At 41.9% G+C, this 22,273-nt stretch overlaps 101 pseudogenes; all 101 read left to right on the top strand.

The window, feature by feature from the left end:
* The first annotated feature begins 543 nt into the window (after positions 1 to 543).
* LOC142730719 (5S ribosomal RNA) lies at positions 544 to 662 on the top strand (annotated as a pseudogene).
* A 438-nt stretch (positions 663 to 1,100) lies between these two features.
* LOC142730882 (5S ribosomal RNA) lies at positions 1,101 to 1,219 on the top strand (annotated as a pseudogene).
* Positions 1,220 to 1,286: 67 nt separating this feature from the next.
* On the top strand, positions 1,287 to 1,405 carry LOC142730779 (5S ribosomal RNA; annotated as a pseudogene).
* A 67-nt stretch (positions 1,406 to 1,472) lies between these two features.
* Positions 1,473 to 1,591, top strand: LOC142730673 (5S ribosomal RNA; annotated as a pseudogene).
* Positions 1,592 to 1,658: 67 nt separating this feature from the next.
* Positions 1,659 to 1,777, top strand: LOC142730962 (5S ribosomal RNA; annotated as a pseudogene).
* Positions 1,778 to 1,844: 67 nt separating this feature from the next.
* On the top strand, positions 1,845 to 1,963 carry LOC142730714 (5S ribosomal RNA; annotated as a pseudogene).
* A 64-nt stretch (positions 1,964 to 2,027) lies between these two features.
* LOC142730999 (5S ribosomal RNA) lies at positions 2,028 to 2,146 on the top strand (annotated as a pseudogene).
* A 67-nt stretch (positions 2,147 to 2,213) lies between these two features.
* On the top strand, positions 2,214 to 2,332 carry LOC142730811 (5S ribosomal RNA; annotated as a pseudogene).
* A 67-nt stretch (positions 2,333 to 2,399) lies between these two features.
* On the top strand, positions 2,400 to 2,518 carry LOC142730653 (5S ribosomal RNA; annotated as a pseudogene).
* Positions 2,519 to 2,585: 67 nt separating this feature from the next.
* LOC142730736 (5S ribosomal RNA) lies at positions 2,586 to 2,704 on the top strand (annotated as a pseudogene).
* Positions 2,705 to 2,771: 67 nt separating this feature from the next.
* LOC142730856 (5S ribosomal RNA) lies at positions 2,772 to 2,890 on the top strand (annotated as a pseudogene).
* Positions 2,891 to 2,957: 67 nt separating this feature from the next.
* Positions 2,958 to 3,076, top strand: LOC142731009 (5S ribosomal RNA; annotated as a pseudogene).
* A 67-nt stretch (positions 3,077 to 3,143) lies between these two features.
* On the top strand, positions 3,144 to 3,262 carry LOC142730823 (5S ribosomal RNA; annotated as a pseudogene).
* A 67-nt stretch (positions 3,263 to 3,329) lies between these two features.
* LOC142730852 (5S ribosomal RNA) lies at positions 3,330 to 3,448 on the top strand (annotated as a pseudogene).
* A 67-nt stretch (positions 3,449 to 3,515) lies between these two features.
* Positions 3,516 to 3,634, top strand: LOC142730934 (5S ribosomal RNA; annotated as a pseudogene).
* Positions 3,635 to 3,701: 67 nt separating this feature from the next.
* LOC142730879 (5S ribosomal RNA) lies at positions 3,702 to 3,820 on the top strand (annotated as a pseudogene).
* A 67-nt stretch (positions 3,821 to 3,887) lies between these two features.
* LOC142730707 (5S ribosomal RNA) lies at positions 3,888 to 4,006 on the top strand (annotated as a pseudogene).
* A 67-nt stretch (positions 4,007 to 4,073) lies between these two features.
* LOC142730751 (5S ribosomal RNA) lies at positions 4,074 to 4,192 on the top strand (annotated as a pseudogene).
* Positions 4,193 to 4,259: 67 nt separating this feature from the next.
* LOC142730878 (5S ribosomal RNA) lies at positions 4,260 to 4,378 on the top strand (annotated as a pseudogene).
* Positions 4,379 to 4,445: 67 nt separating this feature from the next.
* On the top strand, positions 4,446 to 4,564 carry LOC142730652 (5S ribosomal RNA; annotated as a pseudogene).
* A 67-nt stretch (positions 4,565 to 4,631) lies between these two features.
* On the top strand, positions 4,632 to 4,750 carry LOC142730841 (5S ribosomal RNA; annotated as a pseudogene).
* Positions 4,751 to 4,817: 67 nt separating this feature from the next.
* Positions 4,818 to 4,936, top strand: LOC142730896 (5S ribosomal RNA; annotated as a pseudogene).
* Positions 4,937 to 5,003: 67 nt separating this feature from the next.
* Positions 5,004 to 5,122, top strand: LOC142730804 (5S ribosomal RNA; annotated as a pseudogene).
* A 253-nt stretch (positions 5,123 to 5,375) lies between these two features.
* On the top strand, positions 5,376 to 5,494 carry LOC142730827 (5S ribosomal RNA; annotated as a pseudogene).
* A 253-nt stretch (positions 5,495 to 5,747) lies between these two features.
* Positions 5,748 to 5,866, top strand: LOC142730705 (5S ribosomal RNA; annotated as a pseudogene).
* A 70-nt stretch (positions 5,867 to 5,936) lies between these two features.
* Positions 5,937 to 6,055, top strand: LOC142730927 (5S ribosomal RNA; annotated as a pseudogene).
* A 67-nt stretch (positions 6,056 to 6,122) lies between these two features.
* Positions 6,123 to 6,241, top strand: LOC142731007 (5S ribosomal RNA; annotated as a pseudogene).
* A 67-nt stretch (positions 6,242 to 6,308) lies between these two features.
* On the top strand, positions 6,309 to 6,427 carry LOC142730996 (5S ribosomal RNA; annotated as a pseudogene).
* A 67-nt stretch (positions 6,428 to 6,494) lies between these two features.
* On the top strand, positions 6,495 to 6,613 carry LOC142730806 (5S ribosomal RNA; annotated as a pseudogene).
* A 67-nt stretch (positions 6,614 to 6,680) lies between these two features.
* LOC142730869 (5S ribosomal RNA) lies at positions 6,681 to 6,799 on the top strand (annotated as a pseudogene).
* Positions 6,800 to 6,866: 67 nt separating this feature from the next.
* LOC142730794 (5S ribosomal RNA) lies at positions 6,867 to 6,985 on the top strand (annotated as a pseudogene).
* A 67-nt stretch (positions 6,986 to 7,052) lies between these two features.
* LOC142731001 (5S ribosomal RNA) lies at positions 7,053 to 7,171 on the top strand (annotated as a pseudogene).
* A 67-nt stretch (positions 7,172 to 7,238) lies between these two features.
* Positions 7,239 to 7,357, top strand: LOC142730788 (5S ribosomal RNA; annotated as a pseudogene).
* A 67-nt stretch (positions 7,358 to 7,424) lies between these two features.
* Positions 7,425 to 7,543, top strand: LOC142730717 (5S ribosomal RNA; annotated as a pseudogene).
* Positions 7,544 to 7,610: 67 nt separating this feature from the next.
* On the top strand, positions 7,611 to 7,729 carry LOC142730675 (5S ribosomal RNA; annotated as a pseudogene).
* Positions 7,730 to 7,982: 253 nt separating this feature from the next.
* Positions 7,983 to 8,101, top strand: LOC142730966 (5S ribosomal RNA; annotated as a pseudogene).
* A 67-nt stretch (positions 8,102 to 8,168) lies between these two features.
* LOC142730750 (5S ribosomal RNA) lies at positions 8,169 to 8,287 on the top strand (annotated as a pseudogene).
* Positions 8,288 to 8,354: 67 nt separating this feature from the next.
* LOC142730635 (5S ribosomal RNA) lies at positions 8,355 to 8,473 on the top strand (annotated as a pseudogene).
* A 67-nt stretch (positions 8,474 to 8,540) lies between these two features.
* LOC142730749 (5S ribosomal RNA) lies at positions 8,541 to 8,659 on the top strand (annotated as a pseudogene).
* A 67-nt stretch (positions 8,660 to 8,726) lies between these two features.
* LOC142730846 (5S ribosomal RNA) lies at positions 8,727 to 8,845 on the top strand (annotated as a pseudogene).
* Positions 8,846 to 8,912: 67 nt separating this feature from the next.
* On the top strand, positions 8,913 to 9,031 carry LOC142730642 (5S ribosomal RNA; annotated as a pseudogene).
* A 625-nt stretch (positions 9,032 to 9,656) lies between these two features.
* LOC142730721 (5S ribosomal RNA) lies at positions 9,657 to 9,775 on the top strand (annotated as a pseudogene).
* A 438-nt stretch (positions 9,776 to 10,213) lies between these two features.
* On the top strand, positions 10,214 to 10,332 carry LOC142730857 (5S ribosomal RNA; annotated as a pseudogene).
* Positions 10,333 to 10,399: 67 nt separating this feature from the next.
* LOC142730845 (5S ribosomal RNA) lies at positions 10,400 to 10,518 on the top strand (annotated as a pseudogene).
* Positions 10,519 to 10,585: 67 nt separating this feature from the next.
* On the top strand, positions 10,586 to 10,704 carry LOC142730661 (5S ribosomal RNA; annotated as a pseudogene).
* Positions 10,705 to 10,771: 67 nt separating this feature from the next.
* On the top strand, positions 10,772 to 10,890 carry LOC142730963 (5S ribosomal RNA; annotated as a pseudogene).
* A 67-nt stretch (positions 10,891 to 10,957) lies between these two features.
* On the top strand, positions 10,958 to 11,076 carry LOC142730866 (5S ribosomal RNA; annotated as a pseudogene).
* Positions 11,077 to 11,140: 64 nt separating this feature from the next.
* On the top strand, positions 11,141 to 11,259 carry LOC142730955 (5S ribosomal RNA; annotated as a pseudogene).
* A 67-nt stretch (positions 11,260 to 11,326) lies between these two features.
* On the top strand, positions 11,327 to 11,445 carry LOC142730950 (5S ribosomal RNA; annotated as a pseudogene).
* A 253-nt stretch (positions 11,446 to 11,698) lies between these two features.
* On the top strand, positions 11,699 to 11,817 carry LOC142730984 (5S ribosomal RNA; annotated as a pseudogene).
* Positions 11,818 to 12,070: 253 nt separating this feature from the next.
* On the top strand, positions 12,071 to 12,189 carry LOC142731005 (5S ribosomal RNA; annotated as a pseudogene).
* Positions 12,190 to 12,273: 84 nt separating this feature from the next.
* LOC142730810 (5S ribosomal RNA) lies at positions 12,274 to 12,392 on the top strand (annotated as a pseudogene).
* Positions 12,393 to 12,459: 67 nt separating this feature from the next.
* Positions 12,460 to 12,578, top strand: LOC142730914 (5S ribosomal RNA; annotated as a pseudogene).
* A 67-nt stretch (positions 12,579 to 12,645) lies between these two features.
* On the top strand, positions 12,646 to 12,764 carry LOC142730651 (5S ribosomal RNA; annotated as a pseudogene).
* A 67-nt stretch (positions 12,765 to 12,831) lies between these two features.
* On the top strand, positions 12,832 to 12,950 carry LOC142730768 (5S ribosomal RNA; annotated as a pseudogene).
* A 67-nt stretch (positions 12,951 to 13,017) lies between these two features.
* On the top strand, positions 13,018 to 13,136 carry LOC142730992 (5S ribosomal RNA; annotated as a pseudogene).
* A 67-nt stretch (positions 13,137 to 13,203) lies between these two features.
* LOC142730822 (5S ribosomal RNA) lies at positions 13,204 to 13,322 on the top strand (annotated as a pseudogene).
* A 67-nt stretch (positions 13,323 to 13,389) lies between these two features.
* On the top strand, positions 13,390 to 13,508 carry LOC142730701 (5S ribosomal RNA; annotated as a pseudogene).
* A 67-nt stretch (positions 13,509 to 13,575) lies between these two features.
* Positions 13,576 to 13,694, top strand: LOC142730769 (5S ribosomal RNA; annotated as a pseudogene).
* A 67-nt stretch (positions 13,695 to 13,761) lies between these two features.
* On the top strand, positions 13,762 to 13,880 carry LOC142730936 (5S ribosomal RNA; annotated as a pseudogene).
* Positions 13,881 to 13,947: 67 nt separating this feature from the next.
* Positions 13,948 to 14,066, top strand: LOC142730917 (5S ribosomal RNA; annotated as a pseudogene).
* Positions 14,067 to 14,133: 67 nt separating this feature from the next.
* Positions 14,134 to 14,252, top strand: LOC142730838 (5S ribosomal RNA; annotated as a pseudogene).
* Positions 14,253 to 14,319: 67 nt separating this feature from the next.
* Positions 14,320 to 14,438, top strand: LOC142730686 (5S ribosomal RNA; annotated as a pseudogene).
* A 67-nt stretch (positions 14,439 to 14,505) lies between these two features.
* On the top strand, positions 14,506 to 14,624 carry LOC142730967 (5S ribosomal RNA; annotated as a pseudogene).
* Positions 14,625 to 14,691: 67 nt separating this feature from the next.
* LOC142730762 (5S ribosomal RNA) lies at positions 14,692 to 14,810 on the top strand (annotated as a pseudogene).
* Positions 14,811 to 14,877: 67 nt separating this feature from the next.
* LOC142730815 (5S ribosomal RNA) lies at positions 14,878 to 14,996 on the top strand (annotated as a pseudogene).
* A 67-nt stretch (positions 14,997 to 15,063) lies between these two features.
* Positions 15,064 to 15,182, top strand: LOC142730859 (5S ribosomal RNA; annotated as a pseudogene).
* A 67-nt stretch (positions 15,183 to 15,249) lies between these two features.
* Positions 15,250 to 15,368, top strand: LOC142730980 (5S ribosomal RNA; annotated as a pseudogene).
* A 253-nt stretch (positions 15,369 to 15,621) lies between these two features.
* LOC142730916 (5S ribosomal RNA) lies at positions 15,622 to 15,740 on the top strand (annotated as a pseudogene).
* Positions 15,741 to 15,807: 67 nt separating this feature from the next.
* On the top strand, positions 15,808 to 15,926 carry LOC142730688 (5S ribosomal RNA; annotated as a pseudogene).
* A 67-nt stretch (positions 15,927 to 15,993) lies between these two features.
* LOC142730630 (5S ribosomal RNA) lies at positions 15,994 to 16,112 on the top strand (annotated as a pseudogene).
* Positions 16,113 to 16,179: 67 nt separating this feature from the next.
* On the top strand, positions 16,180 to 16,298 carry LOC142730968 (5S ribosomal RNA; annotated as a pseudogene).
* A 67-nt stretch (positions 16,299 to 16,365) lies between these two features.
* LOC142730870 (5S ribosomal RNA) lies at positions 16,366 to 16,484 on the top strand (annotated as a pseudogene).
* A 67-nt stretch (positions 16,485 to 16,551) lies between these two features.
* Positions 16,552 to 16,670, top strand: LOC142730956 (5S ribosomal RNA; annotated as a pseudogene).
* Positions 16,671 to 16,737: 67 nt separating this feature from the next.
* Positions 16,738 to 16,856, top strand: LOC142730700 (5S ribosomal RNA; annotated as a pseudogene).
* A 67-nt stretch (positions 16,857 to 16,923) lies between these two features.
* LOC142730803 (5S ribosomal RNA) lies at positions 16,924 to 17,042 on the top strand (annotated as a pseudogene).
* A 67-nt stretch (positions 17,043 to 17,109) lies between these two features.
* Positions 17,110 to 17,228, top strand: LOC142730682 (5S ribosomal RNA; annotated as a pseudogene).
* A 253-nt stretch (positions 17,229 to 17,481) lies between these two features.
* LOC142730915 (5S ribosomal RNA) lies at positions 17,482 to 17,600 on the top strand (annotated as a pseudogene).
* A 67-nt stretch (positions 17,601 to 17,667) lies between these two features.
* On the top strand, positions 17,668 to 17,786 carry LOC142730837 (5S ribosomal RNA; annotated as a pseudogene).
* A 67-nt stretch (positions 17,787 to 17,853) lies between these two features.
* Positions 17,854 to 17,972, top strand: LOC142730796 (5S ribosomal RNA; annotated as a pseudogene).
* Positions 17,973 to 18,039: 67 nt separating this feature from the next.
* Positions 18,040 to 18,158, top strand: LOC142730923 (5S ribosomal RNA; annotated as a pseudogene).
* A 67-nt stretch (positions 18,159 to 18,225) lies between these two features.
* On the top strand, positions 18,226 to 18,344 carry LOC142730692 (5S ribosomal RNA; annotated as a pseudogene).
* Positions 18,345 to 18,411: 67 nt separating this feature from the next.
* LOC142730699 (5S ribosomal RNA) lies at positions 18,412 to 18,530 on the top strand (annotated as a pseudogene).
* Positions 18,531 to 18,597: 67 nt separating this feature from the next.
* On the top strand, positions 18,598 to 18,716 carry LOC142730784 (5S ribosomal RNA; annotated as a pseudogene).
* Positions 18,717 to 18,783: 67 nt separating this feature from the next.
* LOC142730922 (5S ribosomal RNA) lies at positions 18,784 to 18,902 on the top strand (annotated as a pseudogene).
* A 67-nt stretch (positions 18,903 to 18,969) lies between these two features.
* Positions 18,970 to 19,088, top strand: LOC142730691 (5S ribosomal RNA; annotated as a pseudogene).
* Positions 19,089 to 19,155: 67 nt separating this feature from the next.
* On the top strand, positions 19,156 to 19,274 carry LOC142731017 (5S ribosomal RNA; annotated as a pseudogene).
* A 67-nt stretch (positions 19,275 to 19,341) lies between these two features.
* LOC142730639 (5S ribosomal RNA) lies at positions 19,342 to 19,460 on the top strand (annotated as a pseudogene).
* Positions 19,461 to 19,527: 67 nt separating this feature from the next.
* LOC142730895 (5S ribosomal RNA) lies at positions 19,528 to 19,646 on the top strand (annotated as a pseudogene).
* Positions 19,647 to 19,713: 67 nt separating this feature from the next.
* Positions 19,714 to 19,832, top strand: LOC142730972 (5S ribosomal RNA; annotated as a pseudogene).
* Positions 19,833 to 19,899: 67 nt separating this feature from the next.
* On the top strand, positions 19,900 to 20,018 carry LOC142730863 (5S ribosomal RNA; annotated as a pseudogene).
* A 67-nt stretch (positions 20,019 to 20,085) lies between these two features.
* LOC142730873 (5S ribosomal RNA) lies at positions 20,086 to 20,204 on the top strand (annotated as a pseudogene).
* A 253-nt stretch (positions 20,205 to 20,457) lies between these two features.
* LOC142730650 (5S ribosomal RNA) lies at positions 20,458 to 20,576 on the top strand (annotated as a pseudogene).
* A 67-nt stretch (positions 20,577 to 20,643) lies between these two features.
* On the top strand, positions 20,644 to 20,762 carry LOC142730944 (5S ribosomal RNA; annotated as a pseudogene).
* Positions 20,763 to 20,829: 67 nt separating this feature from the next.
* On the top strand, positions 20,830 to 20,948 carry LOC142730648 (5S ribosomal RNA; annotated as a pseudogene).
* Positions 20,949 to 21,015: 67 nt separating this feature from the next.
* On the top strand, positions 21,016 to 21,134 carry LOC142730748 (5S ribosomal RNA; annotated as a pseudogene).
* Positions 21,135 to 21,201: 67 nt separating this feature from the next.
* On the top strand, positions 21,202 to 21,320 carry LOC142730799 (5S ribosomal RNA; annotated as a pseudogene).
* A 67-nt stretch (positions 21,321 to 21,387) lies between these two features.
* On the top strand, positions 21,388 to 21,506 carry LOC142730993 (5S ribosomal RNA; annotated as a pseudogene).
* Positions 21,507 to 21,573: 67 nt separating this feature from the next.
* Positions 21,574 to 21,692, top strand: LOC142730932 (5S ribosomal RNA; annotated as a pseudogene).
* A 67-nt stretch (positions 21,693 to 21,759) lies between these two features.
* LOC142730912 (5S ribosomal RNA) lies at positions 21,760 to 21,878 on the top strand (annotated as a pseudogene).
* Positions 21,879 to 21,945: 67 nt separating this feature from the next.
* On the top strand, positions 21,946 to 22,064 carry LOC142730919 (5S ribosomal RNA; annotated as a pseudogene).
* Positions 22,065 to 22,273: the final 209 nt, after the last annotated feature.

The following is a 22,273-nucleotide window of genomic DNA, read 5'->3' as shown; positions in this document are numbered from 1 at the left end:
AAGCTGAATGTGCCTGCTCTCATTAAATCGTAGAAGTTACACAGCTTAACGCCTCGCTAGTACTAGTGTGGGAGACTGTCTGGGAATCCGTGGTGCGGTTGACTTTTTATTATGTCGTTTAGATTTTGTTTCACAATAGATTAAATAGGACTATGGATTAAAGCATTTAACGTCAATGGCCATTCTAAGCTGGATGTGCCTGCTCTCGTCAGATCGCAGAAGTTACACAGCTTAAGGCCTCGCTATAACCAGTGTGGGAGACTGTCTGGGAATCCGTGGTGCGGTTGACTTTTTATTATGTCGTTTAGATTTTGTTTCACAATCAATTAAAAAGGACTATGGATTAAAGCATTTAATGTCAATGGCCAGTCTAAGCTGAATATCCCTGCTCTCGTCAGATCGCAGAAGTTGCACAACTTAAGGCCTCGCTAGTACCAGTGTGGGAGACTGTCTGGGAATCCGTGGTGCGGTTGACTTTTTATTATGTCGTTTAGATTTTGTTTCACAATCGATTAAAAAGGACTATGGATTAAAACATTTAATGTTAATGGCCATTCTAAGCTGAATGTGCCTGCTCTCGTCAGATCGCAGAAGTTACACAGCTTAAGGCCTCGCTAGTACCAGTGTGGGAGACTGTCTGGGAATCCGTGGTGCGGTTTACTTTTTATTATGTCGTTTAGATTTTGTTTCACAATCGATTAAAAAGGACTATGGATTAAAGCATTTAATGTCAATGGCCATTCTAAGCTGAATGTGCCTGCTCTCGTCAAATCGCAGAAGTTACACAGCTTAAGGCCTCGCTAGTACCAGTGTGGAAGACTGTCTGGGAATACGTGGTGCATTGACTTTTTATTATGTCGTTTAGATTTTGTTTCACAATAGATTAAATAGGACTATGGATTAAAACATTTAACGTCAATGGCCATTCTAAGCTGAATGTGCCTGCTCTCGTCAGAACGCATAAGTTACACAGCTTAAGGCCTCGCTAGTACCAGTGTGGGAGACTGTCTGGGAATCCGTAGTGCGGTTGAATTTTTATTATGTCGTTTAGATTTTGTTTCACAATCGATTAAAAAGGACTATGGATTAATGCATTTAATGTCAATGGCCATTCTAAGCTGAATGTGCCTGCTCTCGTCAGATCGCAGAAGTTACACAGCTTAAGGCCTCGCTAGTACCAGTGTGGGAGACTGTCTGGGAATCCGTGGTGCGGTTGACTTTTTAGTATGTCGTTTAGATTTTGTTTCACAATCGATTAAAAAGGACTATGGATTAAAGCATTTAATGTCAATGGCCATTCTAAGCTGAATGTGCCTGCTCTCGTCAGATCGCAGAAGTTACACAGCTTAAGGCCTCGCTAGTACCAGTGTGGGAGACTGTCTGGGAATCCGTGGTGAGGTTGACTTTTTATTATGTCGTTTAGATTTTGTTTCACAATAGATTAAATTGGACTATGGATTAAAGCATTTAACGTCAATGGCCATTCTAAGCTGAATGTGCCTGCTCTCGTCAGAACGCAGAAGTTACACAGCTTAAGGCCTCGCTAGTACCAGTGTGGGAGACTCTCTGGGAATCCGTGGTGCGGTTGACTTTTTATTATGTTGTTTAGATTTTGTTTCACAATCGATTAAAAAGGACTATGGATTAAAGCATTTAATGTCAATGGCCATTCTAATCTGAATGTCCCTGCTCTCGTCAGATCGCAGAAGTTACACAGCTTAAAGCCTCGCTAGTACCAGTGTGGGAGACTGTCTGGGAATCCGTGGTGCGGTTGACTTTTTAGTATGTCGTTTAGATTTTGTTTCACAATCGATTAAATTGGACTATGGATTAAAGCATTTAACGTCAATGGCCATTCTAAGCTGAATGTGCCTGCTCTCGTCAGAACGCAGAAGTTACACAGCTTAAGGCCTCGCTAGTACCAGTGTGGGAGACTCTCTGGGAATCCGTGGTGCGGTTGAGTTTTTATTATGTTTAGATTTTGTTTCACAATCGATTAAAAAGGACTATGGATTAAAGCATTTAACGTCAATGGCCATTCTAAGCTGAATGTGCCTGCTCTCGTCAGAACGCAGAAGTTACACAGCTTAAGGCCTCGCTAGTACCAGTGTGGGAGACTGTCTGGGAATCCGTGGTGCGGTTGACTTTTTATTATGTCGTTTAGATTTTGTTTCACAATAGATTAAATAGGACTATGGATTAAAGCATTTAACGTCAATGGCCATTCTAAGCTGAATGTGCCTGCTCTCGTCAGAACGCAGAAGTTACACAGCTTAAGGCCTCGCTGGTACCAGTGTGGGAGACTGTCTGGGAATCCGTGGTGCGGTTGAATTTTTATTATGTCGTTTAGATTTTGTTTCACAATCGATTAAAAAGGACTATGGATTAAAGCATTTAATGTCAATGGCCATTCTAAGCTGAATGTCCCTGCTCTCGTCAGATCGCAGAAGTTACACAGCTTAAGGCCTCGCTAGTACCAGTGTGGGAGACTGTCTGGGAATCCGTGGTGCGGTTGACTTTTTATTATGTCGTTTAGATTTTGTTTCACAATCGATTAAAAAGGACTATGGATTAAAGCATTTAGTGTCAATGGCCATTTTAAGCTGAATGTGCCTGCTCTCGTCAGATCGCAGAAGTTACACAGCTTAAGGCCTCGCTAGTACCAGTGTGGGGGACTGTCTGGGAATCCGTGGTGCGGTTGACTTTTTATTATGTTGTTTAGATTTTATTTCACAATAGATTAAATAGGACTATGGATTAAGGCTTTTAATGTCAATGGCCATTCTAAGCTGAATGTGCCTACTCTCGTCAGATCGCAGAAGTTACACAGCTTAAGGCCTCGCTAGTACCAGTGTGGGAGACTGTCTGGGAATCCGTGGTGCGGTTGGCTTCTTATTATGTCGTTTAGATTTTGTTTCACAATCGATTAAAAAGGACTATGGATTAAAGCATTTAATGTCAATGGCCATTCTAAGCTGAATGTGCCTGCTCTCGTCAGATCGCAGAAGTTACACAGCTTAAGGCCTCGCTAGTACCAGTGTGGGAGACTGTCTGGGAATCCGTGGTGCGGTTGACTTTTTATTATGTCGTTTAGATTTTGTTTCACAATCGATTAAAAAGGACTATGGATTAAAGCATTTAATGTCAATGGCCATTATAAGCTGAATGTGCCTGCTCTCGTCAGATCGCAGAAGTTACACAGCTTAAGGCCTCGCTAGTACCAGTGTGGGAGACTGTCTGGGAATCCGTGGTGCGGTTGACTTTTTATTATGTCGTTTAGATTTTGTTTCACAATAGATTAAATTGGACTATGGATTAAAGCATTTAACGTCAATGGCCATTCTAAGCTGAATGTGCCTGCTCTTGTCAGAACGCAGAAGTTACACAGCTTAAGGCCTCGCTAGTACCAGTGTGGGAGACTGTCTGGGAATCCGTGGTGCGGTTGAATTTTTATTATGTCGTTTAGATTTTGTTTCACAATCGATTAAAAAGGACTATGGATTAAAGCATGTAATGTCAATGGCCATTCTAATCTGAATGTCCCTGCTCTCGTCAGATCGCAGAAGTTACACAGCTTAAGGCCTCGCTAGTACCAGTGTGGGAGACTCTCTGGGAATCCGTGGTGCGGTTGAATTTTTATTATGTTGTTTAGATTTTGTTTCACAATCGATTAAAAAGGACTATGGATTAAAGCATTTAATGTCAATGGCCATTCTAAACTGAATGTGCCTGCTCTCGTCAGATCGCAGAAGTTACACAGCTTAAGGCCTCGCTAGTACCAGTGTGGGAGACTGTCTGGGAATCCGTGGTGCGGTTGAATTTTTATTATGTCGTTTAGATTTTGTTTCACAATCGATTAAAAAGGACTATGGATTAAAGCATTTAATGTCAATGGCCATTCTAAGCTGAATGTGCCTGCTCTCGTCAGATCGCAGAAGTTACACAGCTTAAGGCCTCGCTAGTACCAGTGTGGGAGACTGTCTGGGAATCCGTGGTGCGGTTGCCTTTTTATTATGTCGTTTAGATTTTATTTCCCAATAGATTAAATAGGACTATGGATTAAGGCTTTTAATGTCAATGGCCATTCTAAGCTGAATGTGCCTGCTCTCGTCAGATCGCAGAAGTTACACAGCTTAAGGCCTCGCTAGTACCAGTGTGGGAGACTGTCTGGGAATCCGTGGTGCGGTTGAATTTTTATTATGTCGTTTAGATTTTGTTTCACAATCGATTAAAAAGGACTATGGATTAAAGCATTTAATGTCAATGGCCATTCTAAACTGAATGTGCCTGCTCTCGTCAGATCGCAGAAGTTACACAGCTTAAGGCCTCGCTAGTACCAGTGTGGGAGACTGTCTGGGAATCCGTGGTGCGGTTGAATTTTTATTATGTCGTTTAGATTTTGTTTCATAATCGATTAAAAAGGACTATGGATTAAAGCATTTAATGTCAATGGCCATTCTAAGCTGAATGTCCCTGCTCTCGTCAGATCGCAGAAGTTACACAGCTTAAGGCCTCGCTAGTACCAGTGTGGGAGACTGTCTGGGAATCCGTGGTGCGGTTGACTTTTTATTATGTCGTTTAGATTTTGTTTCACAATCGATTAAAAAGGACTATGGATTAAGGCTTTTAATGTCAATGGCCTTTCTAAGCTGAATGTGCCTGCTCTCGTCAGATCGCAGAAGTTACACAGCTTAAGGCCTCGCTAGTACCAGTGTGGGAGACTGTCTGGGAATCCGTGGTGCGGTTTACTTTTTATTATGTCGTTTAGATTTTGTTTCACAATCGATTAAAAAGGACTATGGATTAAAGCATTAAACGTCAATGGCCATTCTAAGCTGAATGTGCCTGCTCTCGTTAGATCGCAGAAGTTACACAGCTTAACGCCTCGCTAGTACCAGTGTGGGAGACTGTCTGGGAATCCGTGGTGCGGTTGACTTTTTATTATGTCGTTTAGATTTTGTTTCACAATCGATTAAAAAGGACTATGGATTAAAGCATTTAATGTCAATGGCCATTCTAAGCTGAATGTCCCTGCTCTCGTCAGATCGCAGAAGTTACACAGCTTAAGGCCTCGCTCGTACCTGTGTGGGAGACTGTCTGGGAATCCGTGGTGCGGTTGACTTTTTATTATGTCGTTTAGATTTTGTTTCACAATCGATTAAAAAGGACTATGGATTAAAGCATTTAATGTAAATGGCCATTCTAAGCTGAATGTGCCTGCTCTCGTCGGATCGCTGAAGTTACACAGCTTAAGGCCTCGCTCGTACCAGTGTGGGAGACTGTCTGGGAATCCGTGGTGCGGTTGACTATTTATTATGTCGTTTAGATTTTGTTTCACAATAGATTAAATAGGACTATGGATTAAGGTTTTTAATGTCAATGGCCATTCTAAGCTGAGTGTGCCTGCTCTCGTCAGATCGCAGAAGTTACACAGCTTAAGGCCTCGCTAGTACCAGTGTGGGAGACTGTCTGTGAATCCGTGGTGCGGTTGACTTCTTATTATGTCGTTTATATTTTGTTTCACAATCGATTAAAAAGGACTATGGATTAAAGCATTTAATGTCAATGGCCATTCTAAGCTGAATGTGCCTGCTCTCGGCAGATCGCAGAAGTTGCACAGCTTAAGGCCTTGCTAGTATCAGTGTGGGAGACTGTCTGGGAATCCGTGGTGCGGTTGCCTTTTTATTATGTCGTTTAGATTTTGTTTCACAATCGATTAAAAAGGACTATGGATTAAAGCATTTAATGTCAATGGCCATTCTAAGCTGAATGTGCCTGCTCTCGTCAGATCGCAGAAGTCACACAGCTTAAGGCCTCGCTAGTACCAGTGTGGGAGACTGTCTGGGAATCCGTGGTGCGGTTGACTTTTTATTATGTCGTTTAGATTTTGTTTCACAATCGATTAAAAAGGACTATGGATTAAAGCATTTTTTGATGTCAATGGCCATTCTAAGCTGAATGTGCCTGCTCTCGTCAGATCGCAGAAGTTACACAGCTTAAAGCCTCGCTAGTACCAGTGTGGGAGACTGTCTGGGAATCCGTGGTGCAGTCGACTTTTTGTTATGTCGTTTAGATTTTGTTTCACAATCGATTAAAAAGTACTATGGATTAAAGCATTTAATGTCAATGGCCATTCTAAGCTGAATGTGCCTGCTCTCGTCAGATCGCAGAAGTTACACAGCTTAAGGCCTCGCTAGTACCAGTGTGGGAGACTGTCTGGGAATCCGTGGTGCGGTTGACTTTTTATTATGTCGTTTAGATTTTGTTTCACAATAGATTAAATAGGACTATGGATTAAAGTATTTAACGTCAATGGCCATTCTGAGCTGAATGTGCCTGCTCTGGTCAGAACGCAGAAGTTACACAGCTTAAGTCCTCGCTAGTACCAGTGTGGGAGACTGTCTGGGAATCCGTGGTGCGGTTGAATTTTTATTATGTCGTTTAGATTTTGTTTCACAATCGATTAAAAAGGACTATGGATTAAAGCCTTTAATGTCAATGGCCATTCTAAGCTGAATGTCCCTGCTCTCGTCAGATCGCAGAAGTTACACAGCTTAAGGCCTCCCTAGTACCAGTGTGGGAGACTGTCTGGGAATCCGTGGTGCGGTTGACTTTTTATTATGTTGTTTAGATTTTGTTTCACAATAGATTAAATAGGACTATGGATTAATGCTTTTAATGTCAATGGCCATTCTAAGCTGAATGTGCCTGCTCTCGTCAGATCGCAGAAGTTACACAGCTTAAGGCCTCGCTAGTACCAGTGTGGGAGACTGTCTGGGAATCCGTGGTGCGGTTGACTTTTTATTATGTCGTTTAGATTTTGTTTCACAATCGATTAAAAAGGACTATGGATTAAAGCATTTTATGTTAATGGCCATTCTAAGCTGAATGTGCCTGCTCTCGTTAGATCGCAGAAGTTAAACAGTTTAACGCCTCGCTAGTACCAGTGTGGGAGACTGTCTGGGAATACGTGGTGCGGTTGACTTTTTATTATGTCGTTTAGATTTTGTTTCACAATAGATTAAATAGGACTATGGATTAAAGCATTTAACGTGAATGGCCATTCTAAGCTGAATGTGCCTGCACTCGTCAGATCGCAGAAGTTACACAGCTTAAGGCCTCGCTAGTACCAGTGTGGGAGACTGTCTGGGAACCCGTGGTGCGGTTGAATTTTTATTATGTCGTTTAGATTTTGTTTCACAATCGATTAAAAAGGACTATGGATTAAAGCATTTAATGTCAATGGCCATTCTAAGCTGAATGTCCCTGCTCTCGTCAGATTGCAGAAGTTACACAGCTTAAGGCCTCGCTAGTACCAGTGTGGGAGACTGTCTGGGAATCCGTGGTGCGGTTGACTTTTTATTATGTCGTTTAGATTTTGTTTCACAATCGATTAAAAAGGACTATGGATTAAAGCATTTAATGTCAATGGCCATTCTGAGCTGAATGTGCCTGCTCTCGTCAGATCGCAGAAGTTACACAGCTTAAGGCCTCGCTAGTACCAGTGTGGGAGACTGTCTGGGAATCCGTGGTGCGGTTGCCTTTTTATTATGTAGTTTAGATTTTGTTTCACAATCGATTAAAAAGTACTATGGATTAAAGCATTTAATGTCAATGGCCATTCTAAGCTGAATGTACCTGCTCTCGTCAGATCGCAGAAGTTACACAGCTTAAGGCCTCGCTAGTACCAGTGAGGGAGACTGTCTGGGAATCCGTGGTGCGGTTGACTTTTTATTATGTCGTTTAGATTTTGTTTCACAATAGATTAAATAGGACTATGGATTAAAGCATTTAACGTCAATGGCCATTCTAAGCTGAATGTGCCTTCTCTGTTCAGAACGCAGAAGTTACACAGCTTAAGGCCTCGCTAGTACCAGTGTGGGAGACTGTCTGGGAATCCGTGGTGCGGTTGAATTTTTATTATGTCGTTTAGATTTTGTTTCACAATCGATTAAAAAGGACTATGGATTTAAGCCTTTAATGTCAATGGCCATTCTAAGCTGAATGTCCCTTCTCTCGTCAGATCGCAGAAGTTACACAGCTTAAGGCCTCGCTAGTACCAGTGTGGGAGACTGTCTGGGAATCTGTGGTGCGGTTGACTTTTTATTATGTTGTTTAGATTTTGTTTCACAATAGATTAAATAGGACTATGGATTAAGGCTTTTAATGTCAATGGCCATTCTAAGCTGAATGTGCCTGCTCTCGTCAGATCGCAGAAGTTACACAGCTTAAGGCCTCGCTAGTACCAGTGTGGGAGACTGTCTGGGAATCCGTGGTGCGGTTGAATTTTTATTATGTCGTTTAGATTTTGTTTCACAATCGATTAAAAAGGACTATGGATTAAAGCATTTAATGTCAATGGCCATTCTAAGCTGAATGTGCCTGCTCTCGTCAGATCGCAGAAGTTACACAGCTTAAGGCCTCGCTAGTACCAGTGTGGGAGACTGTCTGGGAATCCGTGGTGCAGTTGACTTTTTATTATGTCGTTTAGATTTTATTTCCCAATAGATTAAATAGGACTATGGATTAAGGCTTTTAATGTCAATGGCCATTCTAAGCTGAATGTGCCTGCTCTCGTCAGATCGCAGAAGTTACACAGCTTAAGGCCTCGCTAGTACCAGTGTGGGAGACTGTCTGGGAATCCGTGGTGCGGTTGAATTTTTATTATGTCGTTTAGATTTTGTTTCACAATCGATTAAAAAGGACTATGGATTAAAGCATTTAATGTCAATGGCCATTCTAAGCTGAATGTCCCTGCTCTCGTCAGATCGCAGAAGTTGCACAGCTTAAGGCCTCGCTAGTACCAGTGTGGGAGACTGTCTGGGAATCCGTGGTGCGGTTGACTTTTTATTATGTCGTTTAGATTTTGTTTCACAATCGATTAAAAAGGACTATGGATTAAAGCATTTAATGTCAATGGCCATTCTAAGCTGAATGTGCCTGCTCTCGTCAGATCGCAGAAGTTACACAGCTTAAGGCCTCGCTAGTACCAGTGTGGGAGACTGTCTGGGAATCCGTGGTGCGGTTGACATTTTATTATGTCGTTTAGATTTTGTTTCACAATCGATTAAAAAGGACTATGGATTAAAGCATTTAATGCCAATGGCTATTCTAAGCTGAATGTGCCTGCTCTCATTAAATCGTAGAAGTTACACAGCTTAACGCCTCGCTAGTACTAGTGTGGGAGACTGTCTGGGAATCCGTGGTGCGGTTGACTTTTTATTATGTCGTTTAGATTTTGTTTCACAATAGATTAAATAGGACTATGGATTAAAGCATTTAACGTCAATGGCCATTCTAAGCTGGATGTGCCTGCTCTCGTCAGATCGCAGAAGTTACACAGCTTAAGGCCTCGCTATAACCAGTGTGGGAGACTGTCTGGGAATCCGTGGTGCGGTTGAATTTTTATTATGTCGTTTAGATTTTGTTTCACAATCAATTAAAAAGGACTATGGATTAAAGCATTTAATGTCAATGGCCAGTCTAAGCTGAATATCCCTGCTCTCGTCAGATCGCAGAAGTTGCACAACTTAAGGCCTCGCTAGTACCAGTGTGGGAGACTGTCTGGGAATCCGTGGTGCGGTTGACTTTTTATTATGTCGTTTAGATTTTGTTTCACAATCGATTAAAAAGGACTATGGATTAAAGCATTTAATGTCAATGGCCATTCTAAGCTGAATGTGCCTGCTCTCGTCAGATCGCAGAAGTTACACAGCTTAAGGCCTCGCTAGTACCAGTGTGGGAGACTGTCTGGGAATCCGTGGTGCGGTTTACTTTTTATTATGTCGTTTAGATTTTGTTTCACAATCGATTAAAAAGGACTATGGATTAAAGCATTTAATGTCAATGGCCATTCTAAGCTGAATGTGCCTGCTCTCGTCAAATCGCAGAAGTTACACAGCTTAAGGCCTCGCTAGTACCAGTGTGGAAGACTGTCTGGGAATACGTGGTGCATTGACTTTTTATTATGTCGTTTAGATTTTGTTTCACAATAGATTAAATAGGACTATGGATTAAAAGATTTAACGTCAATGGCCATTCTAAGCTGAATGTGCCTGCTCTCGTCAGAACGCATAAGTTACACAGCTTAAGGCCTCGCTAGTACCAGTGTGGGAGACTGTCTGGGAATCCGTAGTGCGGTTGAATTTTTATTATGTCGTTTAGATTTTGTTTCACAATCGATTAAAAAGGACTATGGATTAATGCATTTAATGTCAATGGCCATTCTAAGCTGAATGTGCCTGCTCTCGTCAGATCGCAGAAGTTACACAGCTTAAGGCCTCGCTAGTACCAGTGTGGGAGACTGTCTGGGAATCCGTGGTGCGGTTGACTTTTTAGTATGTCGTTTAGATTTTGTTTCACAATCGATTAAAAAGGACTATGGATTAAAGCATTTAATGTCAATGGCCATTCTAAGCTGAATGTGCCTGCTCTCGTCAGATCGCAGAAGTTACACAGCTTAAGGCCTCGCTAGTACCAGTGTGGGAGACTGTCTGGGAATCCGTGGTGCGGTTGACTTTTTATTATGTCGTTTAGATTTTGTTTCACAATAGATTAAATTGGACTATGGATTAAAGCATTTAACGTCAATGGCCATTCTAAGCTGAATGTGCCTGCTCTCGTCAGAACGCAGAAGTTACACAGCTTAAGGCCTCGCTAGTACCAGTGTGGGAGACTCTCTGGGAATCCGTGGTGCGGTTGACTTTTTATTATGTTGTTTAGATTTTGTTTCACAATCGATTAAAAAGGACTATGGATTAAAGCGTTTAATGTCAATGGCCATTCTAATCTGAATGTCCCTGCTCTCGTCAGATCGCAGAAGTTACACAGCTTAAAGCCTCGCTAGTACCAGTGTGGGAGACTGTCTGGGAATCCGTGGTGCGGTTGACTTTTTAGTATGTCGTTTAGATTTTGTTTCACAATCGATTAAATTGGACTATGGATTAAAGCATTTAAAGTCAATGGCCATTCTAAGCTGAATGTGCCTGCTCTCGTCAGAACGCAGAAGTTACACAGCTTAAGGCCTCGCTAGTACCAGTGGGGGAGACTCTCTGGGAATCCGTGGTGCGGTTGAGTTTTTATTATGTTTAGATTTTGTTTCACAATCGATTAAAAAGGACTATGGATTAAAGCATTTAATGTCAATGGCCATTCTAAACTGAATGTGCCTGCTCTCGTCAGATCGCAGAAGTTACACAGCTTATGGCCTCGCTAGTAGTAGTGTGGGAGACTGTCTGGGAATCCGTGGTGCGGTTGACTTTTTATTATGTTGTTTAGATTTTGTTTCACAATAGATTAAATAGGACTATGGATTAAGGCTTTTAATGTCAATGGCCATTCTAAGCTGAATGTGCCTGTTCTCGTTAGATCGCAGAAGTTACACAGCTTAACGCCTCGCTAGTACCAGTGTGGGAGACTGTCTGGGAATCCGTGGTGCGGTTGACTTTTTATTATGTCGTTTAGATTTTGTTTCGCAATAGATTAAATAGGACTATGGATTAAAGCATTTAATGTCAATGGCCATTCTAAACTGAATGTGCATGCTCTCGTCAGATCACAGAAGTTACACAGCTTAAGGCCTCGCTAGTACCAGTGTGGGAGACTGTCTGGGAATCCGTGGTCCGGTTGGCTTTTTATTATGTTGTTTAGATTTTGTTTCACAATAGATTAAATAGGACTATGGATTAAGGCTTTTAATGTCAATGGCCATTCTAAGCTGAATGTGCTTGTTCTCGTTAGATCGCAGAAATTACACAGCTTAACGCCTCGCTAGTACCAGTGTGGGAGACTGTCTGGGAATCCGTGGTGCGGTTGACTTTTTATTATGTCGTTTAGATTTTGTTTCACAATAGATTAAATAGGACTATGGATTAAGGCTTTTAATGTCAATGGCCATTCTAAGCTGAATGTGCCTGTTCTCGTTAGATCGCAGAAATTACACAGCTTAACGCCTCGCTAGTACCAGTGTGGTAGACTGTCTGGGAATCCGTGGTGCGGTTGACTTTTTATTATGTCGTTTAGATTTTGTTTCACAATAGATTAAATAGGACTATGGATTAAAGCATTTAACGTCAATGGCCATTCTAAGCTGAATGTGCCTGCTCTCGTCAGATCGCAGAAGTTACACAGCTTAAGGCCTCGCTAGTACCAGTGTGGGAGACTGTCTGGGAATCCGTGGTGCGGTTGACTTTTTATTATGTCGTTTAGATTTTGTTTCACAATAGATTAAATAGGACTATGGATTAAAGCGGACTATGGATTAAAGCATTTAACGTCAATGGCCATTCTAAGCTGAATGTGCCTGCTCTCGTCAGAACGCAGAAGTTACACAGCTTAAGGCCTCGCTGGTACCAGTGTGGGAGACTGTCTGGGAATCCGTGGTGCGGTTGAATTTTTATTATGTCGTTTAGATTTTGTTTCACAATCGATTAAAAAGGACTATGGATTAAAGCATTTAATGTCAATGGCCATTCTAAGCTGAATGTCCCTGCTCTCGTCAGATCGCAGAAGTTACACAGCTTAAGGCCTCGCTGGTACCAGTGTGGGAGACTGTCTGGGAATCCGTGGTGCGGTTGAATTTTTATTATGTCGTTTAGATTTTGTTTCACAATCGATTAAAAAGGACTATGGATTAAAGCATTTAATGTCAATGGCCATTCTAAGCTGAATGTCCCTGCTCTCGTCAGATCGCAGAAGTTACACAGCTTAAGGCCTCGCTAGTACCAGTGTGGGAGACTGTCTGGGAATCCGTGGTGCGGTTGACTTTTTATTATGTCGTTTAGATTTTGTTTCACAATCGATTAAAAAGGACTATGGATTAAAGCATTTAGTGTCAATGGCCATTTTAAGCTGAATGTGCCTGCTCTCGTCAGATCGCAGAAGTTACACAGCTTAAGGCCTCGCTAGTACCAGTGTGGGAGACTGTCTGGGAATCCGTGGTGCGGTTGGCTTCTTATTATGTCGTTTAGATTTTGTTTCACAATCGATTAAAAAGGACTATGGATTAAAGCATTTAATGTCAATGGCCATTCTAAGCTGAATGTGCCTGCTCTCGTCAGATCGCAGAAGTTACACAGCTTAAGGCCTCGCTAGTACCAGTGTGGGAGACTGTCTGGGAATCCGTGGTGCGGTTGACTTTTTATTATGTCGTTTAGATTTTGTTTCACAATCGATTAAAAAGGACTATGGATTAAAGCATTTAATGTCAATGGCCATTATAAGCTGAATGTGCCTGCTCTCGTCAGATCGCAGAAGTTACACAGCTTAAGGCCTCGCTAGTACCAGTGTGGGAGACTGTCTGGGAATCCGTGGTGCGGTTGACTTTTTATTATGTCGTTTAGATTTTGTTTCACAATAGATTAAATTGGACTATGGATTAAAGCATTTAACGTCAATGGCCATTCTAAGCTGAATGTGCCTGCTCTCGTCAGAACGCAGAAGTTACACAGCTTAAGGCCTCGCTAGTACCAGTGTGGGAGACTGTCTGGGAATCCGTGGTGCGGTTGAATTTTTATTATGTCGTTTAGATTTTGTTTCACAATCGATTAAAAAGGACTATGGATTAAAGCATTTGATATCAATGGCCATTCTAAGCTGAATGTCCCTGCTCTCGTCAGATCGCAGAAGTTACACAGCTTAAGGCCTCGCTAGTACCAGTGTGGGAGACTGTCTGGGAATCCGTGGTGCGGTTGACTTTTTATTATGTCGTTTAGATTTTGTTTCACAATCGATTAAATAGGACTATGGATTAATGCATTTAACGTCAATGGCTATTCTAAGCTGAATGTGCCTGCTCTCGTCAGAATGCAGAAGTTACACAGCTTAAGGCCTCGCTAGTACCAGTGTGGGAGACTGTCTGGGAATCCGTGGAGCGGTTGGCTTTTTATTATGTTGTTTAGATTTTGTTTCACAATAGATTAAATAGGACTATGAATTAAGGCTTTTAATGTTAATGGCCATTCTAAGCTGAATGTGCCTGCTCTCGTCAGATTGCAGAAGTTACACAGCTTAAGGCCTCGCTAGTACCAGTGTGGGAGACTGTCTGGGAATCCGTGGTGCGGTTGCCTTTTTATTATGTCGTTTAGATTTTGTTTCACAATCGATTAAAAAGGACTATGGATTAAATCATTTAATGTCAATGGCCATTCTAAGCTGAATGTGCCTGCTCTCGTCAGATCGCAGAAGTTACACAGCTTAAGGCCTCTCTAGTACCAGTGTGGGAGACTGTCTGGGAATCCGTGGTGCGGTTGAATTTTTATTATGTCGTTTAGATTTTGTTTCACAATCGATTAAAAAGGACTATGGATTAAAGCATTTAATGTCAATGGCCATTCTAAGCTGAATGTCCCTGCTCTCGTCAGATCGCAGAAGTTACACAGCTTAAGGCCTCGCTAGTACCAGTGTGGGAGACTGTTTGGGAATCCGTGGTGCGGTTGACTTTTTATTATGTCTTTTAGATTTTGTTTCACAATCGATTAAAAAGGACTATGGATTAAAGCATTTAATGTCAATGGCCATTCTAAGCTGAATGTCCCTTCTCTCGTCAGATCGCAGAAGTTACACAGCTTAAGGCCTCGCTAGTACCAGTGTGGGAGACTGTCTGGGAATCCGTGGTGCGGTTGTCTTTTTATTATGTTGTTTAGATTTTGTTTCACAATAGATTAAATAGGACTATGGATTAAAGCATTTAACGTCAATGGCTATTCTAAGCTGAATGTGCCTGCTCTCGTCAGAACGCAGAAGTTACACAGCTTAAGGCCTCGCTAGTACCAGTGTGGGAGACTGTCTGGGAATACGTGGAGCGGTTGGCTTTTTATTATGTTGTTTAGATTTTGTTTCACAATAGATTAAATGGGACTATGAATTAAGACTTTTAATGTTAATGGCCATTCTAAGCTGAATGTGCCTGCTCTCGTCAGATTGCAGAAGTTACACAGCTTAAGGCCTCGCTAGTACCAGTGTGGGAGACTGTCTGGGAATCCGTGGTGCGGTTGACTTTTTATTATGTCGTTTAGATTTTGTTTCACAATCGATTAAAAAGGACTATGGATTAAATCATTTAATGTCAATGGCCATTCTAAGCTGAATGTGCCTGCTCTCGTCAGATCGCAGAAGTTACACAGCTTAAGGCCTCGCTAGTACCAGTGTGGGAGACTGTCTTGGAATCCGTGGTGCGGTTGAATTTTTATTATGTCGTTTCGATTTTGTTTCACAATCGATTAAAAAGGACTATGGATTAAAGCATTTAATGTCAATGGCCATTCTAAGCTGAATGTGCCTGCTCTCGTCAGATCGCAGAAGTTACACAGCTTAAGGCCTCGCTAGTACCAGTGTGGGAGACTGTCTGGGAATCCGTGGTGCGGTTGACTTTTTATTATGTCGTTTAGATTTTGTTTCACAATAGATTAAATAGGACTATGGATTAATGCATTTAACGTCAATGGCTATTCTAAGCTGAATGTGCCTGCTCGCGTCGGAACGCAGAAGTTACACAGCTTAAGGCCTCGCTAGTACCAGTGTGGGAGACTGTCTGGGAATCCGTGGAGCGCTTGGCTTTTTATTATGTTGTTTAGATTTTGTTTCACAATAGATTAAATAGGACTATGAATTAAGGCTTTTAATGTTAATGGCCATTCTAAGCTGAATGTGCCTGCTCTCGTCAGATTGCAGAAGTTACACAGCTTAAGGCCTCGCTAGTACCAGTGTGGGAGACTGTCTGGGAATCCGTGGTGCGGTTGCCTTTTTATTATGTCGTTTAGATTTTGTTTCACAATCGATTAAAAAGGACTATGGAATAAATCATTTAATGTCAATGGCCATTCTAAGCTGAATGTGCCTGCTCTCGTCAGATCGCAGAAGTTACACAGCTTAAGGCCTCTCTAGTACCAGTGTGGGAGACTGTCTGGGAATCCGTGGTGCTGTTGAATTTTTATTATGTCGTTTAGATTTTTTTTCACAATCGATTAAAAAGGACTATGGATTAAAGCATTTAATGTCAATGGCCATTCTAAGCTGAATGTCCCTGCTCTCGTCAGATCGCAGAAGTTACGCAGCTTAAGGCCTCGCTAGTACCAGTGTGGGAGACTGTTTGGGAATACGTGGTGCTGTTGACTTTTTATTATGTCGTTTAGATTTTGTTTCACAATCGATTAAAAAGGACTATGGATTAAAGAATTTAATGTCAATGGCCATTCTAAGCTGAATGTGCCTGCTCTCGTCAGATCGCAGAAGTTACACAGCTTAAGGCCTCGCTAGTACCAGTGTGGGAGACTGTCTGGGAATCCGTGGTGCGGTTGACTTTTTATTATGTCGTTTAGATTTTGTTTCACAATCGATTAAAAAGGACTATGGATTAAAGCATTTAATGTCGATGGCATTTCTAAGCTGAATGTGCCTGCTCTCGTCAGATCGCAGAAGTTACACAGCTTAAGGCCTCGCTAGTACCAGTGTGGGAGACTGTCTGGGAATCCGTGGTGCGGTTGACTTTTTATTATGTCGTTTAGATTTTGTTTCACAATCGATTAAAAAGGACTATGGATTAAAGCATTTAATGTCAATGGCCATTCTAAGCTGAATGTGCCTGCTCTCGTCAGATCGCAGAAGTTACACAGCTTAAGGCCTCGCTAGTACCAGTGTGGGAGACTGTCTGGGAATCCGTGGTGCGGTTGACTTTTTATTATGTCGTTTAGATTTTGTTTCACAATAGATTAAATAGGACTATGGATTAAAGCATTTAACGTCAATGGCCATTCTAAGCTGAATGTGCCTGCTCTCGTCAGAACGCAGAAGTTACACAGCTTAAGGCCTCGCTAGTACCAGTGTGGGAGACTGTCTGGGAATCCGTGGTGCGGTTGAATTTTTATTATGTCGTTTAGATTTTGTTTCACAATCGATTAAAAAGGACTATGGATTAAAGCATTTACTGTCAATGGCCATTCTAAGCTGAATGTCCCTGCTCTCGTCAGATCGCAGAAGTTACACAGCTTAAGGCCTCGCTAGTACCAGTGTGGCAGACTGTCTGGGAATCCGTGGTGCGGTTGACTTTTTATTATGTCGTTTAGATTTTGTTTCACAATAGATTAAAAAGGACTATGGATTAAATCATTTAATGTCAATGGCCATTCTAAGCTGAATGTGCCTGCTCTCGTCAGATCGCAGAAGTTACACAGTTTAAGGCCTCGCTAGTACCAGTGTGGGAGACTGTCTGGGAATCCGTGGTGCGGTTGACTTTTTATTATGTAGTTTAGATTTTGTTTCACAATAGATTAAATAGGACTATGGATTAATGCATTTAACGTCAATGGCTATTCTAAGCTGAATGTGCCTGCTCGCGTCGGAACGCAGAAGTTACACAGCTTAAGGCCTCGCTAGTACCAGTGTGGGAGACTGTCTGGGAATCCGTGGAGCGCTTGGCTTTTTATTATGTTGTTTAGATTTTGTTTCACAATAGATTAAATAGGACTATGAATTAAGGCTTTTAATGTTAATGGCCATTCTAAGCTGAATGTGCCTGCTCTCGTCAGATTGCAGAAGTTACACAGCTTAAGGCCTCGCTAGTACCAGTGTGGGAGACTGTCTGGGAATCCGTGGTGCGGTTGCCTTTTTATTATGTCGTTTAGATTTTGTTTCACAATCGATTAAAAAGGACTATGGAATAAATCATTTAATGTCAATGGCCATTCTAAGCTGAATGTGCCTGCTCTCGTCAGATCGCAGAAGTTACACAGCTTAAGGCCTCTCTAGTACCAGTGTGGGAGACTGTCTGGGAATCCGTGGTGCGGTTGAATTTTTATTATGTCGTTTAGATTTTGTTTCACAATCGATTAAAAAGGACTATGGATTAAAGCATTTAATGTCAATGGCCATTCTAAGCTGGATGTCCCTGCTCTCGTCAGATCGCAGAAGTTACGCAGCTTAAGGCCTCGCTAGTACCAGTGTGGGAGACTGTTTGGGAATACGTGGTGCGGTTGACTTTTTATTATGTCTTTTAGATTTTGTTTCACAATCAATTAAAAAGGACTATGGATTAAAGCATTTAATGTCAATGGCCATTCTAAGCTGAATGTCCCTTCTCTCGTCAGATCGCAGAAGTTACACAGCTTAAGGCCTCGCTAGTACCAGTGTGGGAGACTGTCTGGGAATCCGTGGTGCGGTTGACTTTTTATTATGTCGTTTAGATTTTGTTTCACAATCGATTAAAAAGGACTATGGATTAAAGAATTTAATGTCAATGGCCATTCTAAGCTGAATGTGCTTGCTCTCGTCAGATCGCAGAAGTTACACAGCTTAAGGCCTCGCTAGTACCAGTGTGGGAGACTGTCTGGGAATCCGTGGTGCGGTTGACTTTTTATTATGTCGTTTAGATTTTGTTTCACAATAGATTAAATAGGACTATGGATTAAAGCATTTAACGTCAATGGCCATTCTAAGCTGAATGTGCCTGCTCTCGTCAGAACGCAGAAGTTACACAGCTTAAGGCCTCGCTAGTACCAGTGTGGGAGACTGTCTGGGAATCCGTGGTGCGGTTGAATTTTTATTATGTCGTTTAGATTTTGTTTCACAATCGATTAAAAAGGACTATGGATTAAAGCATTTAATGTCAATGGCCATTCTAAGCTGGATGTCCCTGCTCTCGTCAGATCGCAGAAGTTACGCAGCTTAAGGCCTCGCTAGTACCAGTGTGGGAGACTGTTTGGGAATACGTGGTGCGGTTGACTTTTTATTATGTCTTTTAGATTTTGTTTCACAATCAATTAAAAAGGACTATGGATTAAAGCATTTAATGTCAATGGCCATTCTAAGCTGAATGTCCCTTCTCTCGTCAGATCGCAGAAGTTACACAGCTTAAGGCCTCGCTAGTACCAGTGTGGGAGACTGTCTGGGAATCCGTGGTGCGGTTGACTTTTTATTATGTCGTTTAGATTTTGTTTCACAATCGATTAAAAAGGACTATGGATTAAAGAATTTAATGTCAATGGCCATTCTAAGCTGAATGTGCTTGCTCTCGTCAGATCGCAGAAGTTACACAGCTTAAGGCCTCGCTAGTACCAGTGTGGGAGACTGTCTGGGAATCCGTGGTGCGGTTGACTTTTTATTATGTCGTTTAGATTTTGTTTCACAATAGATTAAATAGGACTATGGATTAAAGCATTTAACGTCAATGGCCATTCTAAGCTGAATGTGCCTGCTCTCGTCAGAACGCAGAAGTTACACAGCTTAAGGCCTCGCTAGTACCAGTGTGGGAGACTGTCTGGGAATCCGTGGTGCGGTTGACTTTTTATTATGTCGTTTAGATTTTGTTTCACAATAGATTAAATAGGACTATGGATTAAGGATTTTAATGTCAATGGCCATTCTAAGCTGAATGTGCCTGCTCTCGTCAGATCGCAGAAGTTACACAGCTTAAGGCCTCGCTAGTACCAGTGTGGGAGACTGTATGGGAATCCGTGGTGCGGTTGACTTTTTATTATGTCGTTTAGATTTTGTTTCACAATCGATTAAAAAGGACTATGGATTAAAGCATTTAATGTCAATGGCCATTCTAAGCTGAATGTGCCTGCTCTCGTTAGATCGCAGAAGTTACACAGCTTAACGCCTCGCTAGTACCAGTGTGGGAGACTGTCTGGGAATCCGTGGTGCGGTTGACTTTTTATTATGTCGTTTAGATTTTGTTTCACAATAGATTAAATAGGACTATGGATTAAAGCAGTTAACGTCAATGGCCATTCTAAGCTGAATGTCCCTGCTCTCGTCAGATCGCAGAAGTTACACAGCTTAAGGCCTCGCTAGTACCAGTGTGGGAGACTGTCTGGGAATCCTTGGTGCGGTTGGATTTTTATTATGTCGTTTAGATTTTGTTTCACAATCGATTAAAAAGGACAATGGATTAATGCATCTAATGTCAATGGCCATTCTAAGCTGAATGTGCCTTCTCTCGTCAGATCGCAGAAGTTACACAGCTTAAGGCCTCGCTAGTACCAGTGTGGGAGACTGTCTGGGAATCCGTGGTGCGGTTGACTTTTTATTATGTCGTTTAGATTTTGTTTCACAATAGATTAAATAGGACTATGGATTAAAGCATATAACGTCAATGGCCATTCTAAGCTGAATGTGCCTGCTCTCGTCAGAACGCAGAAGTTACACAGCTTAAGGCCTCGCTAGTGCCAGTGTGGGAGACTGTCTGGGAATCCGTGGTGCGGTTGAATTTTTATTATGTCGTTTAGATTTTGTTTCACAATCGATTTAAAAGGACTATGGATTAAAGCATTTAATGTCAATGGCCATTCTAAGCTGAATGTCCCTGCTCTCGTCAGATCGCAGAAGTTACACAGCTTAAGCCCTCGCTAGTACCAGTGTGCGAGACTGTCTGGGAATCAGTGGTGCGGTTGAATTTTTATTATGTCGTTTAGATTTTGTTTCACAATCGATTAAAAAGGACTATGGATTAAAGCATTTAACGTCAATGGCCATTCTAAGCTGAATGTCCCTGCTCTCGTCAGATCGCAGAAGTTACACAGCTTAAGGCCTCGCTAGTACCAGTGTGGGAGACTGTCTGGGAATCCGTGGTGCGGTTGACTTTTTATTATGTCGTTTAGATTTTGTTTCACAATCGATTAAATAGGACTATGGATTAAAGCATTTAATGTCAATGGCCATTCTAAGCTGAATGTGCCTGCTCTCGTCAGATCGCAGAAGTTACACAGCTTAAGGCCTCGCTAGTACCAGTGTGGGAGACTGTCTGGGAATCCGTGGTGCGGTTGACTTTTTATTATGTCGTTTAGATTTTGTTTCACAATCGATTAAAAAGGACTATGGATTAAAGCATTTAATGTCAATGGCCATTCTAAGCTGAATGTCCCTGCTCTCGTCAGATCGCAGAAGTTACACAGCTTAAGGCCTCGCTAGTACCAGTGTGGGAGACTGTCTGGGAATCCGTGGTGCGGTTGACTTTTTATTATGTCGTTTAGATTTTGTTTCACAATCGATTAAAAAGGACTATGGATTAAAGCATTTAATGTCAATGGCCATTCTAAGCTGAATGTGCCTGCTCTCGTCAGATCGCAGAAGTTACACAGCTTAAGGCCTCGCTAGTACCAGTGTGGGAGACTGTCTGGGAATCCGTGGTGCGGTTGAATTTTTATTATGTCGTTTAGATTTTGTTTCACAATCGATTAAAAAGGACTATGGATTAAAGCATTTAATGTCAATGGCCATTCTAAGCTGAATGTGCCTGCTCTCGTCAGATCGCAATAGTTACACAGCTTAAGGCCTCGCTAGTACCAGTGTGGGAGACTGTCTGGGAATCCGTGGTGCGGTTGACTTTTTATTATGTCGTTTAGATTTTGTTTCACAATAGATTAAATAGGACTATGGATTAAAGCATTTAACGTCAATGGCCATTCTAAGCTGGATGTGCCTGCGCTTGTCAGAACGCAGAAGTTACACAGCTTAAGGCCTCGCTAGTACCAGTGTGGGAGACTGTCTGGGAATCCGTGGTGCGGTTGAGTTTTTATTATGTCGTTTAGATTTTGTTTCACAATCGATTAAAAAGGACTATGGATTAAAGCATTTAATGTCAATGGCCATTCTAAGCTGAATGTGCCTGCTCTCGTCAGATCGCAGAAGTTACACAGCTTAAGGCCTCGCTAGTACCAGTGTGGGAGACTGTCTGGGAATCCGTGGTGCGGTTGACTTTTTATTATGTCGTTTAGATTTTGTTTCACAATCGATTAAAAAGGACTATGGATTAAAGCATTTAATGTCAATGGCCATTCTAAGCTGAATGTGCCTGCTCTCGTCAGATTGCAGAAGTTACACAGCTTAAGGCCTCGCTAGTACCGGTGTGGGAGACTGTCTGGGAATCCGTGGTGCGGTTGAATTTTTATTATGTCGTTTAGATTTTGTTTCACAATCGATTAAAAAGGACTATGGATTAAAGCATTTAATGTCAATGGCCATTCTAAGCTGAATGTGCCTGCTCTCGTCAGATCGCAGAAGTTACACAGCTTAAGGCCTCGCTAGTACCAGTGTGGGAGACTGTCTGGGAATCCGTGGTGCGGTTGACTTTTTATTATGTCGTTTAGATTTTGTTTCACAATAGATTAAATAGGACTATGGATTAAAGCATTTAACGTCAATGGCCATTCTTAGCTGAATGTGCCTGCTCTCGTCAGAACGCAGAAGTAACACAGCTTAAGGCCTCGCTAGTACGAGTGTGGGAGACTGTCTGGGAATCCGTGGTGCGTTTGAGTTTTTATTATGTCGTTTAGATTTT

Source organism: Rhinoderma darwinii, unplaced genomic scaffold, assembly GCF_050947455.1.
Source record: "Rhinoderma darwinii isolate aRhiDar2 unplaced genomic scaffold, aRhiDar2.hap1 Scaffold_787, whole genome shotgun sequence".
In the NCBI taxonomy this organism is placed as follows: domain Eukaryota; kingdom Metazoa; phylum Chordata; class Amphibia; order Anura; family Rhinodermatidae; genus Rhinoderma; species Rhinoderma darwinii.
This window is presented reverse-complemented; position numbering and strand designations above follow the sequence as displayed.